This window comes from Pezoporus occidentalis, unplaced genomic scaffold (assembly GCF_034315485.1).
Source record: "Pezoporus occidentalis ecotype Australia unplaced genomic scaffold, CSIRO_AGI_Poc_V1 ctg213, whole genome shotgun sequence".
Taxonomy (NCBI): domain Eukaryota; kingdom Metazoa; phylum Chordata; class Aves; order Psittaciformes; family Psittacidae; genus Pezoporus; species Pezoporus occidentalis.
The window spans coordinates 1276188-1302406 of record NW_026913997.1 but is presented as its reverse complement, the minus strand read 5'-3'; the positions used below and the strand labels follow the sequence as shown (position 1 = coordinate 1302406).

General features: G+C 44.4%; 1 long non-coding RNA gene across 1 annotated transcript; it reads right to left on the bottom strand.

Moving 5' to 3' along the window:
- Window positions 1-2624: 2624 nt before the first annotated feature.
- LOC134164243 (uncharacterized) lies at window positions 2625-25796 on the bottom strand. The gene is made up of 3 exons (XR_009965072.1): window positions 25626-25796; window positions 25033-25168; window positions 2625-2724 (listed from the first exon to the last, which is right to left on the bottom strand). It is a non-coding gene; the product is annotated as an uncharacterized LOC134164243 (long non-coding RNA).
- Window positions 25797-26219: the final 423 nt, after the last annotated feature.

Below are 26219 nucleotides of genomic sequence, written 5' to 3'. Positions count from 1 at the left end.
AATTGATGCTTTTGAGCTAGGCTTGGTAAATGGTTTTTGCATAAACAAACTGATAAATTTGAGAAGCAATTACTTGCTTGTCAAAGATAAAAACACAACAGGGCCCATTTATAGTTAGGTCCTATTTATTTTTAAAGATTGTACCAGATTTTATGTTTAATACGCTGCAATTAAAAAATAATACTTAAATGAAGAATAATAAAAAACTAACTTTCTGAGCTCTCCTTCAAATTTGAAGATGCAGCATTGCTTGGTTAGACATCAAGTAAACTTTTTCCAAGGCTTTCACTACATCTAGGAAAAATATAATTGTTTTATGAAAGATGCTGTCTGGAGCTGTGCAACGCAGACTCTGGCAGTGCTTCCTGTAGCAGTATTTGCTCTGAAATCAAGCTAGATTTCATATAGAGAAACGCAGTCTCCAATTCCCTGTTTAATGTGGATTTTGCTGCAGTGATCACGCAAGTGAACAAAACACACATGTACTCCCTGCACACCGACTTCATGTAACTCTCCCTTAAAATAATGAATCATGGGTGTATAGTTTATATGTGTGTACATATATATACAACAAATACTATAGCCTGACTTGTCTACTAACAAATGTATGTGTTATGTGGTTTTATATACTAGCTAGAGTAACTTGTTTATGTTTATTTAGAATATGTTTATTTAGAAAAAGTCAAACAAACAAGTGATGTGCAGCCCCTCAGGTGGCCACGCTGGAGAGGACCTCACGAGCTTCTGACATATATCACAATGTTCTCACAGTGATAGCGGTCACAGTGACTGTGGCTGGTGGTTTCCCTCTGAGGCATTGAAGGCACCTTGTGAACATGTATTTAGCTTTGTAACACCCCTGAGGGGTAGGTGGTATAACACATCTCACGGCTGTCTCCTCTGTGGGAACAGGCAGCTCATGAGTGCACCGGCAGGACAGTGATGTTCCTGAAGATTTATTTACCTTCTTGTGTGCTAAAGGAAGGGTTCAGGCCTTCAGTTAATTCCTTTCTCCCTGGAAATCACCACGCCACAAGGGCAGTGACGTCTTCTACACATAAATATTCCTGTGGGACTGTCCTAAGTGGATTATACCTGAAAAGAGGTATTGTATGTCCAAACATAGCAAGCAGTATAGGCATGAGTTTTCCACCTCAACACAAAAGGCTTTTACTTGTAGCCTTAAAGAGAGCTTTTGCTTCATTAATTTGCTCTGCAAGGACCTAAAGCCTGTAACAATGTGTGGGAGAAGTCCAGCTGTGGGCTACCGCCCTGCAGCAGCATGCGTCAGCGTGGCCACAGGCAACAGATCCTGCTCATCCGGGAGGACTTCCCACCTGGCAGTGCCACGGCACTATCGGGAGGTTTTGCAAAGGGAATGGGTGAGGATCTCTTCTTACTATTAAGAACGTGAACAGATTTCTAACAGTCCTTCTTTGTTGTAACTTTTTGTTTTCTTTTTAGGAGATCTGGTACTGAAGCATTACTGCAATGTGTTCTGTGACTTCATGTTAGTGAGTCCTTCATGTGCTTTTCTTGCAGCCATTCAGAAAGAATTTAAGGTCTTACGCTGACCTGGAACTCTCAGCAGAGAGTAGCAGGAGACTCGTTCTCCCATACGCAATGCTAACGATGACTACATAAAGGAAAAATCATAACGTGTTGCAACACCAGCTATATATATAAAATATTCCACACCCAGATACAGTTTTTGCTGTCAGCTGTTCACATTCATTACCTGAACTATAACTAAATTATAATAAAATGAAAGGAGGTCATTGGGTCAGCCTTAAAAACCTGAAATGAAGTTGTCTACAGCGCTTCTGCCAAAGGTATGAGTCTTGGGTGAGTTTTGCGTTGGATTCATGGTCACAGGGAGACAGGGGCAGGGAAGCTCCTGGGTTTAGTGATCAGTTTTAACATGTGAATGATCCCCACAGCTCTTCCCATAGAAACCAGCTGTACCCACTCAGCACTTCCCCTGCCCTGCCTGCAGCCAGTCCTGCCCTGCAGTGTGGGTCTGAGTGCTGACCCTTAGGGATGCAGAGACATTTCCTGCTGGGATCTGCTGGGAGCAGCAAACTAAAGTGGCAGCCACAGCCTCCACCATGCCCAGCTTCTGCCACCCCGCAGGGAGACAAGCCCCCTTGAATGCTGCAGAGGGGCACAGGAGTACCCCAGAAGGGAGGAAGGGCAGAAGCTGTTGCTTCTGGTAAATGTCCCTGTGTTTTGGAACCTGAAGTTGCCACGTTGTCCTTTTACAGTCTTGTAATGTAAATGGCTGTGCTTTCAGGACAGAAAAGAGTAGGTTTGTATGCCCAGAAATACTATTTATGTCATTATAACAATGTATAGGCTTTCACAAACGTCTGTAAAATGTGCTCAATGGTCCTCAGGGAGATTTGAAACAATGCGACTTTGTGAAAATCCAGATCCAAAAATGGTGTGGATCAACCTGCTTGGCTGGGACAGGTTTGCTGGGGGGGAGGGACTTCTCTGCACTGCCCCTCCAGGAACAGATCTAACTCAGACATCATCCCTGATGCTGAACTGAACCACTTCCAGTGAGGAGATACTGAGTAGGGAAAGGAGAAGCCATTTCCATGCTGTGGTGCCACACTAGGAGGCTAGGAGTCAGTGTGAAATGGAGCTGACGCCTGTCAGCTGGACAGCATGGGGAAGCATAAAAGCCACTATATTATTTTGGGTATTGCCAATTTTCTTCTGCAAAAAAGGGAAAAAAAGAGAAAAGTCAAAGTCATTTCAGTGCTTTCAAATTAAAATTACTTTTTAAGTATTTGGGGAATTTCATGTAAAAAATAATTTTTTTTCTTGTTTTAGAAAGTGCCACATTCAAAGAAAATATTTACTTGTAAGTAAAGCAAGATTGCTGTCAGTGAAGATTTTTTCCTCCTGCACAGCTTTGCAATACCCAAAGATATTGTTGATCAATGAAAACTGAGACAGAATTTTCCTAAAACATCATTGAAGTTGTTTCCTGCTTTAGACAAGGTCAGTGCTGAACTTTGGGTTTGGCAGAGGGTGCTTCAAGCTGCCATTGCAAAAACCATTCACTCTGAATAGAGAGAAATCTTGAGCTTAGGACTGCTGTCCGCAAGCACAGGCAACTGAGATTTGCTGTGCACGGCAACTGAGATTTGTTGTAACTCTAAAGTCTGCCTTAAACCCCAGCGTACAGCGGCACTTTAAAATAGAATCATTCATTATTAATTAGGTCACAATAAAAAAAATCCTATGGATGCACTCGTGACGCTAAATGAGCCGATCCCAAATAATGCGATTGTAATGAATTCCAAAGGAATAAATAATGACTGAGCCATTAGCATAAAGTGCCAGCCACAGCTCAGCTCTGTGCTGCCCGCCAGCACCCTCCTGCCTGGCACCACTTCCAAACCCACCCTGCCAAGCCAGGCGTGGGGGTCCCTGGCCACAGGCTGGCATAAGGGTGTCAGGGTCTGTCCCACCACGGGGGATGCTCTGGGGAATCAGATACTTTGGTGGCTCCCACCAGTGGCATCACTCCTGAGCCCCGTTTGCAGGCAAGAAGCAGGATAACGTGGAAGAATGCAAGAAGATATTTTTGCATCTCTTGCTCTAATATATAATCAGAGCTTTTGTTCCGTGGCTTGCACAAGCAAATTAATTAGAAATTTATCTGACCAGAAGTTCAGTTCACCATGTGTTCCAGGCAGAAGCCATCCCTGTGCACGTACGTATTTGCTCTCTTCGTCATGGAACAATTATCTGCCCATTTAGGAAATGCAAAATTTGTTTCTATTTTAATAGATGCTCCTAACCATAAAAACAATGATTGTAGCATGCTTAAAAACCTTTGAGAGGAAAACATGACCCGTAACCCCCCTCCTTCTACTCAGAACATCTCCCTCTATATATGGGAGGCCATGGGGCAGGCAGCAGCTCCAGATTCCACCGGCACAGAGCTGGCAGTGACAGCACAGTCAACCTGGGTGAGAAGAGGTCTGAGACAACAGGAAAATAAGACAGGATGAAGCCAGAGGGAGAGAGTGCAGGGAAGGAAAGCAGTGATGCGGGTTTCTGGGAAAGAGAACTGTTTCCCACGAGCCATAAGTAGGTAGAACAGGTAGTGGGGATGGCGGCGGGACCTGTTTTGTCAGAGTCCCTTTCCCTCCCAGCAGCTGAGCAGACAGGCACGTCAGGTGCCTGTGCCCTTCTTATGTCTGCCGTTAAAAAACCCAGCCAGGGAATGTCATTAGAAACAGCCACACCATCTGCCTCTTCCTCCCCTCCCCTTTAAATAAGGAAACACCTTGTCAAACACATCCCACTAAATATCCCTAACACCCTCCCGCGCGCTTCGCGCTCAGCGGTTCTCGGGATCGTGCACCATCTGGACCCTCGCACTACGTCTCAGTGGTGAGGCCCCGGCTCGGACCCACTACGCTATGCCAGGGCCACTGGCGGCTCTGCGATTGCTGGCAGTGGGTCTGCACTGCCTGCATCCCTGTGTGGCAGCAGGAGGTCACGCAGCTCAGCGAGATCAATGAGCTCACAGCGGGTGGAAATAAAGCCCAGCAACTCCACTTCATATTGTTAAACCAGGAAAATTAACCAAGAAGGACCTTAAACACAGACATTTATTAACATGTAAATGGACTGAGTCAGCAATTAGTCAACAGTCAGCATAATTGAATAGAATATAGCAATTAAGTTGCCATTTAATTATTCCCATTTTGTTTAAGGTAAATATTTACTACAATCATGGGTTTTCCATAGTCTTTCGCATGGAAAGCCAGTATCTGTGCAGAGGGTCTGTGTTAAAGTTTCTCAAGAACTTTTAAAAGGCAGGTTGCCTCCTCCTGTCCTCGCAGTGCTGGTCCCGATGCCATGGGTGAGCGTGACTGAGGAGCATCACCACGTCTCCTGGGACTCCTCAGCCCGTGCCTCCAGGCCCTGAGACACACAAGGAGGTAGCTGCATGTGGTCTGGGGCTTGCTTAAGCTGGGCTACCTCCCACCCCCACCCCTGCAAACTCAGGTCAGTGTCTCAGGCACACACTCACACCTCCCTGCTCACTGACCGTGCAGATGAGTCTTTGTTCTTGGTGATTACTGTGCAGACAACACACTCACCCGGCTGCACCGAGACACTGCGTACAAAGCGAGCGATGTGCTGATAAGTGGAATAGTGTTGAGAAGAGCCTTAGGAAATAGAGGAACATTATTTTAAATTATCTGGAACATAAAAAACAGAGTGAGGACTTGGCAACCTTGCAGCAAAAACCTCAAAACCAGTTATTCCTTTTAAATAAAAACAAAAATGAGAAACAGTAACTATTAGAAATCCCACCTGGTGCTTTCTCTGTGTTAATGATGCTTCTTAAATTGCATGTGGGTAAATGGTAATTTTGTCTCACACCATTAAAAACTAATGGAACCCTTGATGATAAGAAATGCCATAGCTAGCTTGTTGGAAAACGTTTAATTAATAAAGTAATAAAATTATTGTAAACTAGTGCAGTTTCAAGGAGGATTCAATGGGATATAAAACAGATAAAACATCCCTGAGAGTTGGTTCAAGAAATAAATGCTCCTCTATAAAAAAAAGCAGCACTATAAAGTTAAGCTGGTCTGTGTTCCACCAAGTTAAGGCAAGCTATGGTGATGGTAAAGGTATTCAGATAAGCTTTTCAGGAGAAATAGCAGGAAAACCTCATGAATGCATTTTCATAGGAGCATAAATCCAGCACACCTTCCCCTGCACTGGTGTGGGACCGAAGGTGGCAGTTGAGGGGAGCTGCAGCCCTGTGAGCCCATGGGAATATTGTAGCAGTGCCATTGCTGTTATCTGCCTGTCCCAGTGTCTCCAGAGTCAGTGAGATGATCTTCACTAGCCTGAGCAGGTTTGGGGTGAAGCACCCTCCAGTTCTGCTGCTGCAGCCACTTTGCTGCTTAATTTTTGTGACACAAGTGGTTGGCAGAGAGAAGAGAGGAGAGGTGTGTACGCACCCGTTAACAGCAGCCCATAGGTCTCTGCTACCTGCACATCGGAAGTATTTGCAGGTGTTTAGGTTCAGGATGGGTGTAACATCCCAGGTGCCCAAACTTTCATTTAGTTTGCCTAAAACACCATCTGCGCATCTCACTGACAAGCCCTGTCAGCTCTTTATCTGGGAGCATACCGCCCACGGTGACAGGAGAATGGAGGAAGCAACAGCTGGGAGAAAGTCATGCACAGGCACATCACAGATTTCAGGGTGCCATGAGAACCAGTTGGCTTGATTATAACAAGGGGATGGTCAGACTTTAGGCATAGAAAGTTCAATCTCCTCACCTGGTCACTGCAGACATTGCTGTGCCCACTGATGCAACAACAGCTTCTGGTTGATCTCTGCAGCATCTTCTACTTTTGAGTGCCTTTGCAGTCTCCACCTTGATCCTTAGTTAGACGCCATCCTGTTTGAGCTCTAGTTTTTTTAAAATCAAGTGGGATTTGGGGACTTTTTGAAGGACATCAGCATAAATAATGCTACAACAATAAGTCGCTTGGCTCCCCAGGTACAACAGCACTGAGGGGCTCCTTACTTTGGCCTCAGTGCATGGATGGACTAGCAATGTAAGACATTTCCACATGCAAAACACTGGCTGCCTCTGGGAAAAATACTGTGGTTTCCTCTTGTAGGCAGATTTATTTCTGAGGTAGCCTCAAAAATGAGGGCACAGGGAGAATGCTTCCACTCTTTACTGAGGCAGTATGAAAATGTTTATGGGGCTCTATAATTCATCCCCACTGGCAATACCAGCAATGACTTTTTTAACTCCTTGGTGTGTGAGAAACAAAAACATGATCAGGAGTTCAGTAAAACACTAGCAGGGCCAAAGCTGGGATATTTGTTTCCTGGCAAACTGTGGTTGCTCTTGTTTTAGCCACAGTTTTCCCAGCTGATGCTTTGCAAACTCACCAGAAGGTTCAGCTTTCAAGGCTCTGAAAGTGAACGCAGGGCTGGAAGCTACCGCAGCACTCACCAGCAGAGAGTCAGACCAAGCCTCCTTCTTCCAGAAGATGTTGCTGGTCCCACGACTGCATGGCTGCAGGGGAAGTTTGGGGACAGAGATTTAATCTTGTATTTTTCCCATATGTCGTAAGTATGTCATAAGACAATGACAAAATAATAACGAGTTGGTGATGGCTGCTTGAAACTATTTTATTTAACAGCTGTGTTTCTAGCATATTATAATGAACCATCCTTTTGCCTTAATCACTTTAAGATTTCTAAAATAACTAGGAGCTTACTGTACCTTCCCTCAACATGAAGCTTCCACATATGGGGACCATGACTTTATTTTAAGAAGGGGCAAAAGAAGCAGAGCAGAGCTAGAAACACACAGGTTTATCAGTAGAAACCACAGCATAAAGTACTGAAATTACTGTCATAACTTTAACTCACAGCCATTGTACTGCAAGCAGGAAAAGAGGTGATATTGTATTTAGTCCGCACAATGACAGAGTCACTTTGCCCAGGCTCGTTTTGGCAGAAATTTAAATGACGTAAGCGTGGTATTTGTTGGAGAAAATAAAGGGTGAGCTATAAGAAAAAGGAAAAATATTTTCTGGTTTGCCAGGGAGAAGCGTGATTAAAAGCTGACTGATAATAAAGCATGTGGGTGACAGGGCTGTCTCACTAAGCAGTGTCGGCACCTGGCTCAGGTAAAAGCAGAGGACTTCAGCTCAACAATGCGCTCCTGTCTGTCAATGATGTTTTGTTTTAAATGACATGTTTTCTTTTGGCAGATGGGAACAAGCCTTGAAGAATAAATTCTTTGGAGGCAGACAAATTGGCTGCCTGGAAATATATGTATTTAGGAACCTGTCGGATGGCCGTGAGTGTCAGCACCGCCCCAGCTGAGCTGGCCAGCACTGCTATGCATTTCACCCGCTCCAATCTCCCCACAGACCCCCAGATCCCCAGCCAGCCACTGCCAGGCCGGAGCAAAAATGACAACTCCGATACAAGATTTGCTCTGGATATTGCTGATATTGCTTTGTGCCTGCCTTATAAAACTTCCCCGCTGGCTATTTCTCCAGCTAGGGGATCTTACCCAGATGAATGTGCTTGCCTCCCTCTCACCGGCTGCCAAAATCCACCTTATCTGTAAATGGAAATAACGCTGTGGCCCCCGGTCGATCGTAGCACCAATACTTTTTACGAGAGAAGGCGAAATAAAACCATTCCCCGTGTTAACAGCTGCAAAAGCCGATGTGCTGAGAGGTTAAGTGATTTGCCGGGTGTGAAGAAGGATGGCACCTGGCTCTCAGGACCCTGTTTCTGTGGTGGTGGGAGCAGTGTGGGGTGGTAGGCAGCCCCATGGGGGCATCACCACCAACCCCAGCCTCCTCTCTCCTCCCTGTCCCCATCCCCACAAGGGCAGCTAGTGGGGGAAATCACCTGTAATGCACCTACCCCCAGACCAGGAATAAGCAAAGTTTCACCAGCAAAAAACTACAGTCTTCAAAAATCCCCCCAAAATTAGGTACTGAAAGTGAGCATTGGGTTGTGTGAGCCAGTATCAGAAATAGGTGGCAGCTGTGAAGATTTTTTAACATCTCAGCAGCAGCTAAATGTTGGGGGTAAGCAAATGAAGAAGTAGTTTAAGCCAAAATCCAGATGCATCGAAGCCCACATAAGTGCACATGCCCAGCACGGCCTCTTGTCTGCTTGAGACATTTAGGCCTGTTTGTTTAACCAGCCAAAATGGCCACCTTTTAAGAGCAATTCATGATGCCCAGATCAGAGCCTAAGTATAGTCCTTCAGTGTAGGAGAAGTGACATATGTTAATAGAGCAGATTAGTTAATTTCTACAAATGCAATATTTATTGCTGCTTCATTATATGGATGTTCTAGACTTGAAGTGGCTGTACACATGCAGGTAGGTAACAAAAAGATATAGTAAAAGGCACACTCAAAAATACGCAGCGTTGTTCCCTGGTTCTGTAAGGTCGGTAAAACTGGTAGCAGCTCCTTAGCAATGGCTTCATCTCCACACTCGCAGTGTGTGTTCTTAACACCTTCCCTCACTGCAAAACTGAAGTATTTAACCCAAAACATACAAACAAATCTGTTATTCTCCTCCTTTATTAACCTTCCGAGTCCTCTGAAATCTCACACGAGAAAGCTCCTCCCTTTTCCTTTGTCTATGTAAAGAGATTTAAACTTTACATACAAAAAGATGTGTGCATGTATGTAAACATACCTGTGTAATCAGACACATGCAACGCACTCTTTGTCCTTCTCTATAAATATATATACACATATGTATATTCACAGATATACAGGCATGTGTGCGTATGTGTGTGTACAAAGAAAAAGAAAAAGAATCTCAGAAAATGAAAGACAAATGTTAGAGAATGATATTCCCAAGCCCTCAAATCCCTAATCATGAGTTTGATGCAATATTTGCCCTAATGGGAAATGATAACTGGCACTACTCCAAAGCAAACCTCGAAGAAAGGAGCAATAAAAAAGGAAAATGCTAGCTTGGCAGTTAAAGAAAGAGGAGCCGAAGCGAGAACTGCTGTCGGAGATAATAAAGAATTAACCACAAACCCCTTTTCTATTAAGCACAAAAAAGGATATTAAAATAACATGCCCCCTCCCTAAATGTTTCAAGGCTTGTGTCATGCTTTTCTGCGCAGCTTCCCCAGGATGTTCTGAGACACAGGGCTGCAGACCCGTGCAATCCGCCTCCCCAGCTTCCCCTCTCGTGCGAGGAAGGCTGCACCACTCCAACACACAGCAACTCACAATCATACTCCTGGCTTTTCTAACTTACACAGTATGCTCCAAATCTTGCCTTTTCCAAGGACAGAGGATATGGTTGCAGCCCATGACCGTGTGGACCTTCAGGAGCTGTCTGTGATAGAGCAGTTCTTATGGGTTCCTTCTCCCCTTTTCACCCTTTGGGAGCCTACGCATTGCAAAGCCTGCTGTACAATACAGCTTTGTTATGTTACCCATAACATCCATAGGCACAATGATATCCATTAAGTATACAGTGAGTCTTACTACTCTGTTACTGCTCTATTTTCTGGTTACAGGGCAAATATCAGTCCTTTGAAGAAGGGGCTGTCACCCCATGAAAAGTACAAGGATGTTGTTAGGTTATAGAGAGAGAAAGTTAGAAAGGCGAAGGCACAGATGGAGCTAAATGTGGCCACTGCCATAAAAGATAATAAAGAGTACTTTTACAAATATATTAGCAATAAAAGGAGGGCCAAGATGAGTCTCTATCCTTTAGCAGATACTAGGGGAAACCTACTGACTGAGGATGAGGAGAAGGCTGAGGTACTTAATGCTGCCTTTGCCTCAGTCTTTAATGGTCACACCAGCCATACTGAGGGCATTCAGTTCCCTGCGTTGGATGGCAGAGATGGGGAGCTGACTGAAGTCCCCATAATTGAGGAAGAAATGGTAAGTGACATCCTGCTCCACTTAGACCTGTAAAAGTCTATGGGGCCAGATGGGTTACACCCAAGAGTGCTGAAGGAGCCAACAGAAGAGCTTGCTAAGCCACTCTCCATCATCTATCAGCAGTACTGGTCTAGCTGGCAGGTCCCAGAGGATTGGAGGTTGACCAAAGTGACACCACTCTACGAAAGGAGCAGGAAGGAAGACCCTGGGAACAACAGGCCTGTCAGCCTGACCTCAGTGCCAGAGAATGTCATGGAGCAGATGATCCTAAGTGAGATCATAAATCACATGTGGGAAAACAGAGGGACCAGGCCTAGTGACCATGGGTTCATGAAGAGCAGCTCCTGCTTGACCAACCTGATCTCCTTCCACGATAAGGTGAACCTCCTGGTTATGAGGGAAAGGCTGCGGACATTGTCTATTTGGACTTAAGTAAAGTATTTGACACTGTCTCCCACAGTGTTCTCCTGAAGAAGTTGGCTGCTCATGGCCTGGACAGGTGTATTCTTCACTGTGTTGGAAACTGGCTGGATGGCTGAGCCCAAAGGGTGGTGGTAAATGGTGTCACATCTAGTTTGCAGCCAGTCACTAGTAGTGACCCTCAGGGCTCAGTGTTAGAGCCAGTGTTGTTTAATATCTTCATTGATAATCTGGATGAGGGGATTGAGTGCACCCTCAGTAAATTTGCAGATGACACCAAGTTGGTTTGGAGTGTTGATCTACTGAAGGACAGGGAGGCTCTGCAGGGGGATCTGGACAGGCCGTATCAATAGACTATGACCAGCTGTATGAGGTTCAACAAGGCAAAGTGCTGGATCCTGCATTTGGGCAATAACAACCCCCTGCAATGCTCCAGTCTTGGGGAATAGTGGCAGTAAAGCTGCTCAGTGGGAAAGGAACTGAGGGTGCTGATTGATGGAGGTGAACATGAGCCAGATTGTGCCTAGGCAGCCAAGAAGGCCAACAGCATCCTGGCCTGTATCAGCAATAGTGTGGCCAGCAGGGCCAGGGCAGTCATCATCCCTCTCTACTGGGCACTGGTGAGGCTGCACCTTGAAACCTGCGTTCAGCCATGGGCCACTCACTGCAAGAGAGACATTGAGGTGTTGGGGCAGGTACAGAGAAGGGCAATGGAGCTGGTGAACGGTCTGTAGAACAAGTCTTATGAGGACCGGCTGAGGGACCTGGGTGGGTTTAGTCTGCAGAAGGGTCAGGGGGGACCTTATTGCTCTCTACAGCTTCCTGGAAGGAGGTTCTAGTGTGGCAGGGTGGGTCTCTTCTCCCAAGTAACAAGCGGTAGGACAGGAGGTAATAGCCTCAAGCTGCACCAGGGGAGGTTTAGGTTGGATATTAGGAACAATTTATTCACTGAAAAGGTGATGAGGCATTGGAACAGGCTGCTCAGGACAGTGGTGGAATCACTGTCTCTGGAAGTGTTCACAATCGGTGTAGATGAGGACCTCAGTGGCACAGTTTAGTGGTGGTCTTGGCAGTCCTGTGGTAATGGTTGGACTTGATGACCTTAAAGGTATTTTCCAACTTAGCTGATTCAATGATTCTATGATTCTTTTGCCTTCATATTCTTACTATGATTTTTACATTCAGGTCATTTTCTCACTTTAATGATTATATGTGATAAATTACACAAAGTGCAATGGATCTGGGAGATTAAAAAAAAATGGTGCAGAAACATTGACTCAACAGCTTTTCAGATACAGAAGAAAACAGAAAAGGACTGCTATGAGTCAGAAGGCACTTTTCCATACAACATCCCCTTTGGAAGCTTTCTGGGATATTGCATAACATTAGGAACAGAGACACTGCTGTCTGCTGAGTTTTGTTCGATAGGTGCTGCAGAAGCAGGGCTGACTCCCACGTGTGCCTCAGCACTGGAGATGCCCTTGTGCAGCACTCCACGGCCAGACACAAACACCAGGGAGTCCCAGATCAACACGATTTCTGTCTGGTCTAGTGATGTGCAGAGTAACTGATTTTGCCCCTTTTGTGACTACCCAAACCATTATAACAGCGAGATCCAGGATAAACACCCCTTGAAATTTCCACCTCAACTATACAGCAGAGTTTACTATGGCAATATTAAATTTGCAGCAGAAGTAGTACTCAGTGCACTACAGACCCAACAGGCCAAAGTTGCCCCTTTATATCAAGTCAAAGAAACCCTCAATAATCTTATACTTCAAAGCCATTATAAGCTAACTTTGGTTCATTAGCACATAGGAAGGCGTTAATCACACAGAGTAATGAAATGTAACAACTCCTTTGGTACTTTCTTATTATCTGGGTCTTTAATATGCAGTTTGACAAGAGCTAGACTGTAGCAGCTCTGACGGGATTTTGTAGAGCTCACTTGGCACTAGGAGTTCCCCAAACCGAAAATGACACAAGCCAAAAAGATGAAGAAGCAGCAAGGAATCACTAAGAGTTTATCATAAATGTTAAATGAAGTGCATCTGCCAGCAAGAGCTTAGTTTAAAAAAAAAATGTGTCTATTGCATTGATCTTAGCCACTAAGAGGGCAAAGCCTTGGGGGAGAAGAGTGAAAGGAGAGAGGGAAGAGTGAGCCCACCTGTACAAGACATTTTTTAAACCTCAAGTCTTGCTCTTTTTAGGCTTTCAAAACTCTTTGTAAAGAAGATACAATACATGCCTCAAGAAACTACTGATGCAATCTATCTTTCAGAGACAAAATCAAAACTCCCTCCTGAGCTCTGTCAGTGCAGAAGAGCCGAGTTAAACATCAGCTGCTTTCATCTGAGTGCCTAAATTAAAAATACTTAACCAGAGTAATACCAAGTGTTGCATGGTTTAAAAGACGATTGTTTGCATGCCAGTACCAGCATAGGTTAATTTCTAAGGTGAGCTTAAAAAAGAAGATCAATAAAAATGTAGGTGGGGAAGTTTAAAAAATAACTACTGGAAATGGTGAGCCAAGATCTTCAGAACAACTTGTCTCTGCCTGAGGTACAGGCAGGCTGGTTTTTAGATCAGTCACCTACAACTGTGGTGTCATGAAGTGGAAAAATACCACCCAGAGTCATTTTTAGCTAAGAACACCAACAGCTCCTCTCACATTCGCATCCAGTGAAACTCCATTCCCCCTTCCAGTCAGATTCATTGCCAAATTATAAATTCTTATTTGATTTATCAATCACAATTTTATATTGTTAATTCATATGTTCATTAGACAAATCTGTCCCTCTAAGGTAATCACTTAAGGTACTGCTGGCATGTGAACATGCACAAATGGATAATCCTTAATGACCTTCCAAGCTGACATATTTTTGGCATCAGTTTTCTGTATCCTAATTTCAAGCTGCCTCTCTGATGTTATCCTAAGGCTGACTTCACTCAAGAAGGAGGACTTGCAATTAGAGGTCGCTAGTAAGATTGTTCCCATCAGATATCAGCCGAACAAGGAACAATTAAAATCATCTCCTTCGATGAAATTTCCAGCTGGGGAGATCAGTAAACAGTCCTCTATTGCAGCAGCCTTGGAGGAGAAAACATTTGCATCACACAATGTGACTGGTTTTGTGACTTTTTCAGTAAATTGTTTTTGCCCTGAAGATGCTTGGTGCAAAAACAATTGAAATATTTTGGTAAATATAGGTCGTCCAGGCTACTGTTCTGCAAGCTGCTCTGCACATTGCTCTCTCACAAGGCCAGGCCAATATCACAGATCTACTGCAGGTTAATGTGGTGCAAGTGAGTAGCAACATACGGCATAGCCATCTATTGCAGATGTCCAGCTGAGGAACTTGCACTCTTTAGACCTGTGGATGGATCCGTCACTGGCTTTGGATGACAGGTTTGCAGCATTACAGATCAATTACCAGAAAATGGCAGAAGGTTTTCCATGTTCTCAATTTGATAGGTGGGATTTGCCCAGCTGAATGACCACTACTCACAATGACCATTACACCCAGACTCCACGAGGCCAGCTCCCTCCACACAGAAGTTATCCCTGCTGGGGCTGTGTGGGCTCTCCATCATCAGCTATTTCTCTATCACCACTATTACTGCTACTCATCCAGTGTCATGAAAAGGGGGAAAGAAAAGGCAGTTATCTTAAACACAAGGTTTCCAGAGCCACCAGCATTTCCTCAGTGCTTCCCAGAGCAGCTCCAGGCAAGGTAAGAACAATTTCTGGTATTTCCCAGACGCTACAAGAGGATGAAAAGATGTAGGGAAAAAGCTGGGGTAGAGGCAGAGCTGCCATTGCCTGAAGTTTGGCAACCAGGAGGCAGGCTAGGAAGGGAGTGAGATGGGACAGCATGGAAAAGCACCAGGAAAAAGCCTTACCCCAGCTGATGGCCTACACAGCCAGCCCAGCAGCTCAAGAAGGAGCCACTGGGGCGAGAGGCAGTGGGTCGCAGAAGCTGTCAGGGGTGAGCTTGCAGCGTGCATTCCCCCACGCATGGCAGGCTGCAGGCAGCGCCCAACCGCCTCCAAGAAAGTTGAAGAAGAGAGTTTGCATCCCTTCCTCAAAAGCACAGCTCGGGCTGCAGATCCAAATGTATGGACAAAATGTAAATGCATTGTGACAAGCTGTACGGGGAATCAAAACAAGGAACAAGGAGCGTATGTTTCTTTTAGAGAAATGTCCTTTATCTCGCAGGCGGAATGAAGCGTGTGGCATTCAAATGTTAAGATTTTTACACACTTTCATGAAATACTAAAGAGAAATCAAAAAAAAAAAAAAAAACCACCACCAGGAAAAAAGGAGAAAAAAAAAAAAACAACAAGAAAATAACCCAAGTCCATGTCACTTCTCAGCTAGTTTGGTTATTGCTGCTCCTGAGTACTGTAACATATGCACTTTCCCTTTTGAAAATGTATCAAAGTTGTTATTTTGGGGGTGGGATAAACTCTTACCCATGCATATCTTATGTTTCGAAGCCAAGAATGCTTAAGAACCTGCTCTGGATCCGCACATCAGATGCATAAGTGATTAGTGACAAGTGACACAGAAACAGCGAATGTGCTGTGTTACGATGAATAATAAACACGCACAATTTATGCAGGCAGAGCGAGTGGGGAGATGGCATCCTGCACTTTTTCCATATAAATAATGTGAATCTCTCTGCAATGGAAGCCAGGCCGAGCAGGGAGTTTCTCCTGCCCGCCAGCCGCGTGAACCGGCAGGAAGCAAAATGGGGATGTGTGAGAAGGGGTCACCCTCAAACAGGGCTGCTTCAGGTTTCCTATGATGGCAATTAATTGTCTCTAAACTAGAATCAACACCAGAAAAAGATTCACAGTGGGCAAAATTTTTCATTTTCTTGGAGAAAGGGTCATTTAGATAAAGAAAAAAAAAACACTGAAAAAGAATCGTATTATTTTGTGACTCCTGGGTTTCTGACAAGCACCACTGCAGAGGCTGGTGTAAAAGAAACTGTCTTGCAATAGGATTGGTGGTGCCTACCTGGAAAAGCAAAAAGTAACTAGGTTTTGAACAAGCAAACCCAGTCTCTAGATTAAGTTTCTCCAGGAAAGGTGAGCACACACCCCTGGAGGCAGGCAGGGCTGAGGAAAGCTGACGGCATGGTTTCCTGAAGGGCTGTGGTGTACCTGGCAGGCATCTTGCCATTCCTGCCTTTTCCATTAGCAAAACCACATTTAACCCCTGAAAAGAAACAAATGCCAAAGCCAGACAGACGCTTTGTCCTTAGCCCGGCTCTTGTCCTTTTCCTCTTGCACGTGCACAAACACGGAGCTGTGAGGCCCTCAGCCCCGTGGTCTGACAAGATGGGGCATGGGGGATCCTGCAATGTCCCCTTACTGCCCTCCCACAAATGAGCCATCTTCCAGGAAAAATAGAAAGAATTTAGTTTTTTAATTACAAATAATATCCCAATTGCACCTGCTACTTAACTCTGCTCATTTTCTTACTGTCTGTCCCGGCCTGCCAACTCCGAGCAAGCTTTTTTCTCTCATTTTTACACTCTCTCTACACTTCCAGAAATGTACGCACTTGGATAAAAGTAGAACTGAGAGGGAAATGCATATTCTGTTAAATAGAAAAAAAATAAAGTTGAAAAAAAGTGTCTAAAAGATGGATGCGTAAAGAAATCATGCCCGTACTTTAACTCGGGGTTTGAGTTATATAAACTGAGCTGTGGTAATTACCAAGCTCCTCCAGATTAATAAACAATTACCATAGTAACTACACCATCCTATGAAACCTATGCTCATGAATTTTTAAAGCATAAATGGAAATACACGCAAGTTGAAAAAGTCTCCTATTTATTTTGTTCCTGGAAGACAAGGGAGGCAGATCCATTAGAGGATCTCATCAAGTTATTTCTTCCTCCGCTGGTTCCTGCAGCCACATTTCGGACAAGTGCCATATATTATGTACTAACTAGGAAAGTCCATTACATAGCGCGGGGCCGTGGGCTGGCCTCACACCCCTCTCCCCAAGCAGCCCCTGTGCTCTCACATCTTGTTTCCCTGGAGGGTTTTAGGTGACGTGAAGCACCTCTTTATTTGCCCACATTGAAGAGGTTAGTTAGCACAGTGAGTTGTCCCCGTTTGCCCAATGGGCTCCTTTTATTTTTAATGGATAATGTCTGAGGAAAGATTTCAGGTTGATGTTGCATGACCACATACGGGAAAGGCATCTTCATCAAATATTTGGTAAGCAGACTATCATGAGACAATGCACACATCCACATCTAGCCTTCCATGGCATGGTGTGATTGAGCCTTATTGTCAGCATATCCACCAGCATCCCATCAGACTGACTCTACTGCATGGCACATCACAGTCCATTTTTCCCATGAGTAGAAAAATCATAGAACGGTTTGGGCTGGGAGGGACCTTCAAAGGTCACCTAGTCCAGCCCCCCTGCAAAGAGCAGGGACATCTTCAACTAGACCAGGTTGGCCAGAACCACATCCAGCCTGGCCTTGAATGTCTCCAGGGATGGCACATACGCCACCTCTTCAATTTGCCCTTGTGCCAGTGCCTTGCACCCAGGGCCATGCCGGGCATGTGTGTTCAGCCACCACAAAAGACTTCAGTGCAGCCTCTGCACCTTTGCATAGTCTGACCCCACTGCAGCAAGGATGGGCAAATGCTCCAGGCAGAGCAGCACTAAACCAGGTATGGAGTCCTGTTCTGTGAGAGCCTGGAACACAGGCTGTTCAGCCACCCAGCAGGAATTGTGTCATGGATTGTCATTGCTTTCCCCTCTAATGTGGAGTGGAGCAGCCCCCCAGCACAGCCCCATGCTCCTGCTCCTGCCTAAACATGCCAAAATGTGCCCTTGCTAGCTCACAGGAGACACTGATGATTAAACACAGTCTATGTGATGCACCAGAGATCATTAAAAACAGAAAACAAAGGCTTTCTCCTCTACCAATGTCAACTCTCGTATTATACTACCATAGACAAAATTTGGTTTGAAAGCTTGCACCCCTATTTTGAAGCTTTAACACAGCCGAGCCTGGTTTTACTGCACTTCACAATTTGTAACGTGTAAAAAGGAACATATCAAAATGCCAAATAACAAGATTATATATCAACCTGTTGATAATTTTAGGCAAAAATGGGAAAGCTGAAAAGCAGCACTGAGTTAAAAAAGACTGTTCAGCATTTGCAGTAATAGTCTAAACACGAGGTGAGACCTCTACACTTCAAGTTTGAGCGGCTTACTTTTGATAATTTTGATGAGCTGAAATAATATCCCCCTTCTGCAAGAAAGTACTTCTCCAGACAGTCTGAGAGTTAGGAAAGCCATTAAATCCTTGTGGATTGAAGGTAGAAAAATAAATTGTATGTATTTTAGACTTTGAATCATCTTCCTATAGCAATTTTCGGGGAAAAAACCTATGAAGAATTCTGCAATTTTAATCTCCTCAGTAGCTTCCCATTACTAAACAAGCAGAACGCCACAGTACAAATGTAGATGTTACATGTCATCTTGATCTGCTGCTTTTTTCTTTCATTAAAGCTTTAATGCAGCAATTATGGCTACGTTGCCCTATAAAAAAAGGAAAAGGCAGTTTACTTTAAAAAGTGAAATTGCATAGCCTACTATTTAATTATACACAAATGTAAATGGCCTATTTTTCCATAACTGGTTATTACAGCACTGTTTTACTTTCTGAGTTTTCACAATCTCTAAAACCTACAACGCTTCCTGCTATATAATTGTTTTGCTACATTATTGTTTTCATCTTATTTTTTCTTTTAATGCGAGTGCAGCGGGATAAATCTTGGTTTTAAGCCAGCCAGTACTTCATCTACTTAAGCTTTTATAGATGAAGATTGCTGTAATTATCAGAATACCCGCTTATTTCTGAAGTATTATCTTGGCAACCTGCTGGCATTTACAACCAATTAACAAGCTTTGCCCATTAGTTGCATAAGGGGTATCACAGAGTAAAGCCATTGTGTGCTAATTTTCTATTTTAGATAATCAGTTTGGCCATCCAAAATGGAAAGGGGAAGAAAAGAAAGGTTTGACACCCAGTGGCAGACATGTAAAAATGACTACATGCCTCCCAGAGACAAAGGTATCCAGCGACTGCATGATTGCTTCACTGTCGTCACCACTGGGTTTTAAGTATTTATTCCCTTTGTCTCTTTTGGAAGAGAAAATAGGAAGTACGGCTTCGGCAAAGTAATCATGTCCTCTTTTATTTTTTAAACAGACTGGCTTCTCCCTCTGTCCTCTTGGGCTTGTAATTTCACCAAATTGTGCAAGTGTTAAACAGGATTTCATAAAAAAAAGGGAAAAAAAAAGAAAAAAAAAAGAAAAAAAGGAGAAAAAAAAAAAAGCAGAGAAAGCCAGCAAGAGAAAGAGAAAGAAAACTGGCCGCCAGTGAAATCACAGCTTCCCTCTTCCAGCCACGGGCCGAGCAGAGCCCTCGTGCCAAAGGCAGCCCCTCTCCCTTGCCTTGCTTGGTTAAAGCCATGTGCTGGCTGGGGGTTTTAACCAGGCGCTGCTATTAGCAAATGGGCTCCCAGCCATTCTTTGGCTCCCAGTTGTTGAGCTGAATGCCAGCCCTGGTCATCTCCTCCCTGCCCTGGAGGCTTTGGGGCAAGGGGACTCAGGCAAGATGCTGGCTCAAGCAGTAATGCTGGGCAATTCCCTCTAGGGAAAAAGGAGCTGTGAGAGTTTGGGGGATTTTTAAAAGCATTATCTTTTGGGTAAGGTGCTGTTTGCTTTCCCTGGTGCCTGGTGCAGGGAAGATGCAATGCCATGTAGGTGCCCTGGGCAGGAGAACGCTCCTGCCTCTGGCCACAGTGCTGTATCCTCACAGCATGCCCCAAAGTGCTCAGACCCACCAGACCAACCTCCAGACCTACTCCGTGAGCACCTAGCCCCACTTTGCTTCCCCATCCACACAGCATTTAGTCAGGTCCTGCTTCCAGCACAGGCACCATACCCCAAAGCTGGCACAACAGGGATGTGGGCACAGCCTGCTACAGCATCCCAAATAACCAATGGTCTGCCCACCAACCCTACACCATGCCAGCCCCTGCCTCTACCATCCCATCCCATCCCTGCTGCTCAACCAGCAACAGGCATGAGGCTCAGTCCTCCTTGCTCTCCCACTGACCCAGGCCATGAGCTTGGTCTTTCTCTGTCTCCATCCCATCCTGCCCATGGCAGACAGGACCATAAGGTCCCCCTCCGCACCGAGGCTTTCCCTGTGCTGCATGGCAATGGGCAAAAAGCAATGGTGATCCTGCTCAGGGAACCTCAAGGTAAATAACAACGATGATTATGGTGGAAGCAGCAGGGCTTGCCCATTTAATTGTATATAAAATTAGATGTTAGACCTGGTATAGATGCCTGCATTTTGTAATAAGGATAGAAACTAATCAGTTTAAAGATGAGCACAGTTCTTAAAGCATGGTTGGATCCCATTTACTCCATTGAAAAGAACGGGTGGATGGTTCGTGTTGTAAAATGGTTTTATAAAATGTAGAGAACTGTACAATGACGTGTTTTATTTGCCTCCTGTGGTTTAGATTCATATTTTGCTTTAACATAAGTTAAACAAAATTAAGACTATGATTATGCTAAGAGAATGCAGCCAGTAAAGATAGAAAACATTGAACTCCTTGAAGTCATAAAGAATTATCAACTGTGCAATTAGTAAAGACTGAACATATACATTGAAGTCTATTAAGTCATAAATGAATGAGAAGAATGTTGTTCTTGGCAATTTGATGTGTATATTTGTCTTAATTAATTTAAATTAATTGCTATTGGCTACAGTCATTAGAAAAATCTAAGATTTAAGTTAGGTACAGCATAAACCCCCTCCTGTAAAATGAATCTAGTTAGATAGCCAAACCATAGTTTCAATTCTTTAGGCTACCGAAAAGAAAGAGGTAAGAAGGGGTGATGAGCAGAATGCTGGGGATGGTTCTGACCTCCTCACAGCCTCTCTCCTGCAATACTGCCCAAGGCTTGAGTGCCCTGAAGCCCCTCTGCTGCTGGCAGGCAGCACAGATTACCCAAGCAGCCCTCTCTCCCACCAGATCCAGCAGCATCAGAGCTCACAGATGTCCCCTGTTCAGGCATCGCTGGACATTTTCCTCCCCAGACCAGGCTGGCTGCTCACAGCCCCACAGCAGGGCAGCATGCCATCAGCCCACGAACCACCAGCAGCAGGCTGTGAGAGAACACTGCTGCTTGTTGTCAGGCACTGTACAGTCTTCTTGGGGTGGTTTCAAGATGATACAATTAGTGAAGGGCAGGGACTGAAGGAGACAGCAGGTATTGTCCAAAACCAAGCATTTCAGAAAACCCAACGTGTTTTTTCTTGATGTTTTGTAAGTTAAAATTTTCCATTTCCTGTCCTGAAATGTGATTTGGAGATCACTTGTAGTCACATTGCATGTCCTTTTCCCAATAGTTAAACCCAGAAGACAGACATCAGAAGAGGTGTTCTTTTCCCCAGGTTTCTATTTTGCTAACAGGAAAAAAAAAGGAAACCTGTATTTTAGGGGAGTTTCTTTCAAATCTCAGATGGAAAAGCAGTTATTTGCCCAGTTCTAATTCAGGATTCACAGTCAGGATTAGTGTGCCCCAATGGCCTTACCAAGACGATGACAGGGACAATTGGAAAGTGGGTGAGCAGAGAAACTCTCACCAGGGAAATGAAACAGTACAGGAAAATCCCCATTCTATGTTCTGCAGCTGCACAGGAGGAGGTACGTTCCTCCAGGACTCTGAGCTCCATCACTAATATTATTATTAAATATTTACATACCACCCTAAGTTTTCATGACACTTTACAGAGATAAAAGATGCTCTCTTTGCACTGAAGATCTTACAGCCTACATCACACAAAGAAAGCAAAGCTAGCAGAAAGAAGACATGATGAAGATTAGGAAATGGATCTAATGTTGGTGACCAAAAAGCATTCTTTAATTGTAACAGAGCATGGGACTAGGGCTGAGGAAAGCTAGCAGCATCACGGCCCATTTCGCTTTTAGTAACCAGCCAACCACCTTCCAAACTCACTCATGTGGACCTATTTCCCCACAGCTTTAACCCAAATAAATAATGGCATCCTGTAACCTCTAGAAAAATACTTTTTTACCTGACTTGTCTGAGAAAAGAGAAGTTGGCCTGCAGCAGTTCAGCAGGGCATTTTCCCAGGCTGCACTAGCTGGAGAAAGGCCAATACACTGCACCACAGCTGGAAATGGAAATGAAGGTTGCTCTGTCCATCAGCCTCGCTTCCCTCCATTTTGCTTAGCTCCCTCATTTGATTTTCATTTCTGACGGTGCTACTAGAGAGCCACGATGAATTCAGCCTTCCCTGCCAGACACACACCCATGGCTGGGGCAGCTCTGGCCTTCAGCTGTGGGGTGAAGCACCACAGCCTTAGGAAAACAAAGCAGCAAAAATGGAGAAATGGAGATACCCAGCACAACTCTATCTGCTTGGGCATGGGGCAGGCTCCTATCTGCAAAGTACAGGGAATACATCTCTGCATGAATGATGCTAACACCCCACCACCACCCCCCTTGTGAGGGATAACACCCCTGTTATAAAGCCTGTGAAATAATTTCATGTATCTTAATGCAGACCTCGTTAACATCTTGGGTAGTCAAGCCCAATGTTAAGCCGCTGTAGCAGAACAGCTTCTTCTGAATATGGAGGGAGCCTGCTGCAGTGCCACAGGGCCCATACCCAAAACCCCCAGGGATGGGGTGGGACTATGAATGTGGCAGCAACAAGGGCAAGGCTACCAAGGCTTGGGGACAGCAAGAGGCACATGTAGAGGGGAGATGCCGGTGCCTCTACCAGAGGTGCTCTGGGCCCCTCAGCTCAGGGAGCAGAGACCCCTTTTGGGTCCCCATTGACCACCTATTATTGTCCTTCACAAACCCAGTGATCAAGGAAAAGAATATTTCTTCTTTTAAAATTTTTAAAACTAATCCTAACCTAATCAATGATGATGAGACTTATCCCCATGCTTCCTGGAAGAAATACATCTGTTGATGGACCTGAGCATCATGCAGAGAGAAACAACAGCATTCATCATATAACCTGAGACAACAATGGGCAGGATGCGCAGGGCATATGATGTGTAGTCTAAGGCATATAGCAATATACAGATCTGCAGACATGTGCATGCACGCACGAACACATATGAGTACATTTTACAGGGGTGTGTAGTGATAGGACAAGGCGGAATGGTTTTAGACTGGAAGAGGGTAGATTTAGATTAGACATTAGGAAGAAGTTCTTCACTATTGAGTGTGGTGAGACTCTGGCACAGGTTGCATAGAGAAGCTGTGGCTTCCCCATCTCTGGCGTGTTCAAGGCCAGGTTGGATGGGGCTTGGAGCAACCTGGTCTAGTGGAAGGTGTCCCTGTCCGTGGCAGGGGGTTGGAACTGGATGAGTTTTGAGGTCCCTTCCAACCCAAACCATTCTGTGATTCTAGGATTCTATGATACATACACACATATGCACATACACACTCCTAGCAATTCAGTTAGATTGATTTGATTTGCTTTGGCTATTCCACTATTTTAGTGTAGTCCTTGTATAGTACTTAAAGAATCAGGTTAATCATTCTGCATTAGATGCACAAACAATGCTTCTTTACCTCCACATGGGTGTTGTGAGACTTTAATTAATGTTTGTAAAGTGCTTTCAGATCCCTAGAAGAAAGGCACTATAGAAGTGTGAAGTCTGATTATTTCACAGCACACAAAAGTAGAGGTGAAAAGAAATACTCTCCTTCTTACACATAAAACTACTGATCTCAACTCCTGCATGTAAAAAAACAAGATGTTAAGAAAGAAAAGAATTCTGACCATGAACCTACTTCAGGCTTCCCCTTTGCCTTTTTCATCTGATTTCTGGTTGAGTGAAATAATAAACTATTGTATTGCTGTAAACTCTTTGTAAGTAGATTTGACTAAGACAACAGAGTTCAGTGCCAGCAGCTACTCTGATCATTCTTTTAAATGGAAATTTACCGTCTGCTGCATCACATGGAAAAAATATAGAACTATTTTTCACAGCTTGTTCACTGAACAGATTATTGGAGGGAAGAAAAAATAAAAAGGCTTCGTTTTCCACAGATCCCAAATCTCAGCGTAGAAAGTCTTGGCAATTTCCTTTTGAGAGGAGACAGATTTCACTTTCACATTGATTTAACAATGAAAAGTGCATCCAAAATGAGGGCCTGATCTTGAACGTTTAAACGGTTATCCATGATTGATTCAATAGCTTATCTATGGGAGCAAAATTACTCACATCCATGAGCCTATGTAGGGTCTGGTCCTAATATAGAACCAGTTTTTGATGTCATAAAATCTTTTTTAACAGCATCTTGTGTTACATTTAATTTATTTCACATGGCCTCATAAAATAAGATAAAAGCTTGTAAGTCTAAAAGTCATATAAAGATGATGGAAAAAAAAAAAGCCCTAACATGTATCCATGTTTATTAAGTATCATCTTCATGCAGCTTATAAAGTTTTAACTCCAGAATTCCCAGGTTTTTTCTAATCCTAATAGCAGTCAGCAAGAACTGCCAGTGTGTAACATAAACAGATTACAACACACATGCTTGTTGGAGAATGAAGTCCTTCCCAAAGCTCTCTTTGAGGCAGGTCCTCCATTTAGCAGCACAGAGCCTTACAGAGGCACCTCACCAGCTTACCCCTCTCCTGACAGGGCACAGGTGGGCAGTATCCCTGCCCTGCGTGGTACCCAAGCACTGTGGTCTAACCTCCAGGTTTAGCCCTGGAAGCTCCAGGGTGACAGGCACAAAAAAACCCAGCTTGTATTAAACATGGTGTAATGTGACAGCGGCCTGAAGAGCGCACAAGCAACTCTGGTTCACCTGAACTCTAAATACAGAGAAAAGCTCCAAACAGAAAAGTCTGTAGCAGAAAAACATCTTCAGAGCCAAAGAAGGCCTCCCCTTTATTTAAATGGAGGTTAGAAAGAGCCTCTCTTCCACCACTGAAGTGTGGTTTCTGCTTAGGTCCCAGGAGGGGAAGGAAATGACTGCAGCCGCATACCCCAGGATTTAGGGTGAGCTCACCTGCAGCCAGGGGGATGTGGCCAGGAGGTCCTAGGAGGCACACATGGTAGCTCTGGGGTGTGAGAAGGAAAGCAGGGCCATGGGTGTAGACCCATAGACAAAGGGCTCCTTTTCCAGTCTTTGCGGGATGACATTTCTGGATGATGGGAGGTAAGCAGATTCAGGGATGCAAGTCAGGAGGCAAATCTTAGTCTGCTTTTAGAGCTCCCAAATTTATGCTCCTCTGAGCAACGGGGTGCTCCTCCAAGACTGGCAATGGGGTAACCAAATGACAAATGAAGAAACTTCCTATTCACAGTATGAGCCCTTTACTTGTGAAAAATAATAGAAATCATTATAAAAGTGCCTTCAGCATCTCAGAGCACGTCAGTGACTTCAAAAAGCTACTGGTATGAGTAATTGTTTGGCAACAAGAAAAAAACAAACTCCCAGTGGCCTGGTTCTGATACCCAGGAGAGGGCATCATAACAAGCTAAGGGAATGTTACATAAAAAACACCCCTTCCCCCAAAACAGTTGCCCTTTTTTTCCAGCTAACATTTCCTTAGTTTACCAGTGATAACCATCACCATAAAAAAAATGATTAAGTCTTACGTGATGCTGCTGCTTGTAAACTGGTTTCACCACCAGAAGGCCATCACAGACTGGCACTGTTTTAGGAACCAGCAGCAGACCCATAGCCTTTCCTCTAGGAAGCACAAGCCAGAGGCAAACCCAGGGGCAATGTGGTAAGCAAACACTGTGCTTCCAACCTAAACCCTGGAAAAGAAAAGTAACTTTTCATGAAGTAAAAGGATTCCTGAGGACAACTTTCAGTAAAGATAAACTTTAACCACAATCTGACACAACAGTCAATAAATAGCTTGAAGATAATCGCACATACCTCTTTGGTAGGCAGTGGTCTAACCCAGGCAGAGATTCTTTTAGAACATGGCTGTTCTCACCAGCCCTTGATATTTTTCTTGCGATCCAGGCAACATCCACATTGAAAAACCTACGCCACAGCTGTCAGGGCTTCTCTCCAGCAGATAATTGAATTCCAACTCTATTGCCATTGTGACAAGTGAGCTCAAGTTTAGTGATACCATCCCTGCCAACTGAACAAGAGTGAGAGCCATCAGCCACATAGTCATTAATCGCTTTGCTGAAAGAAAAGGTGCCTGCGGGGCTTACCAGCACCCTTCCTGG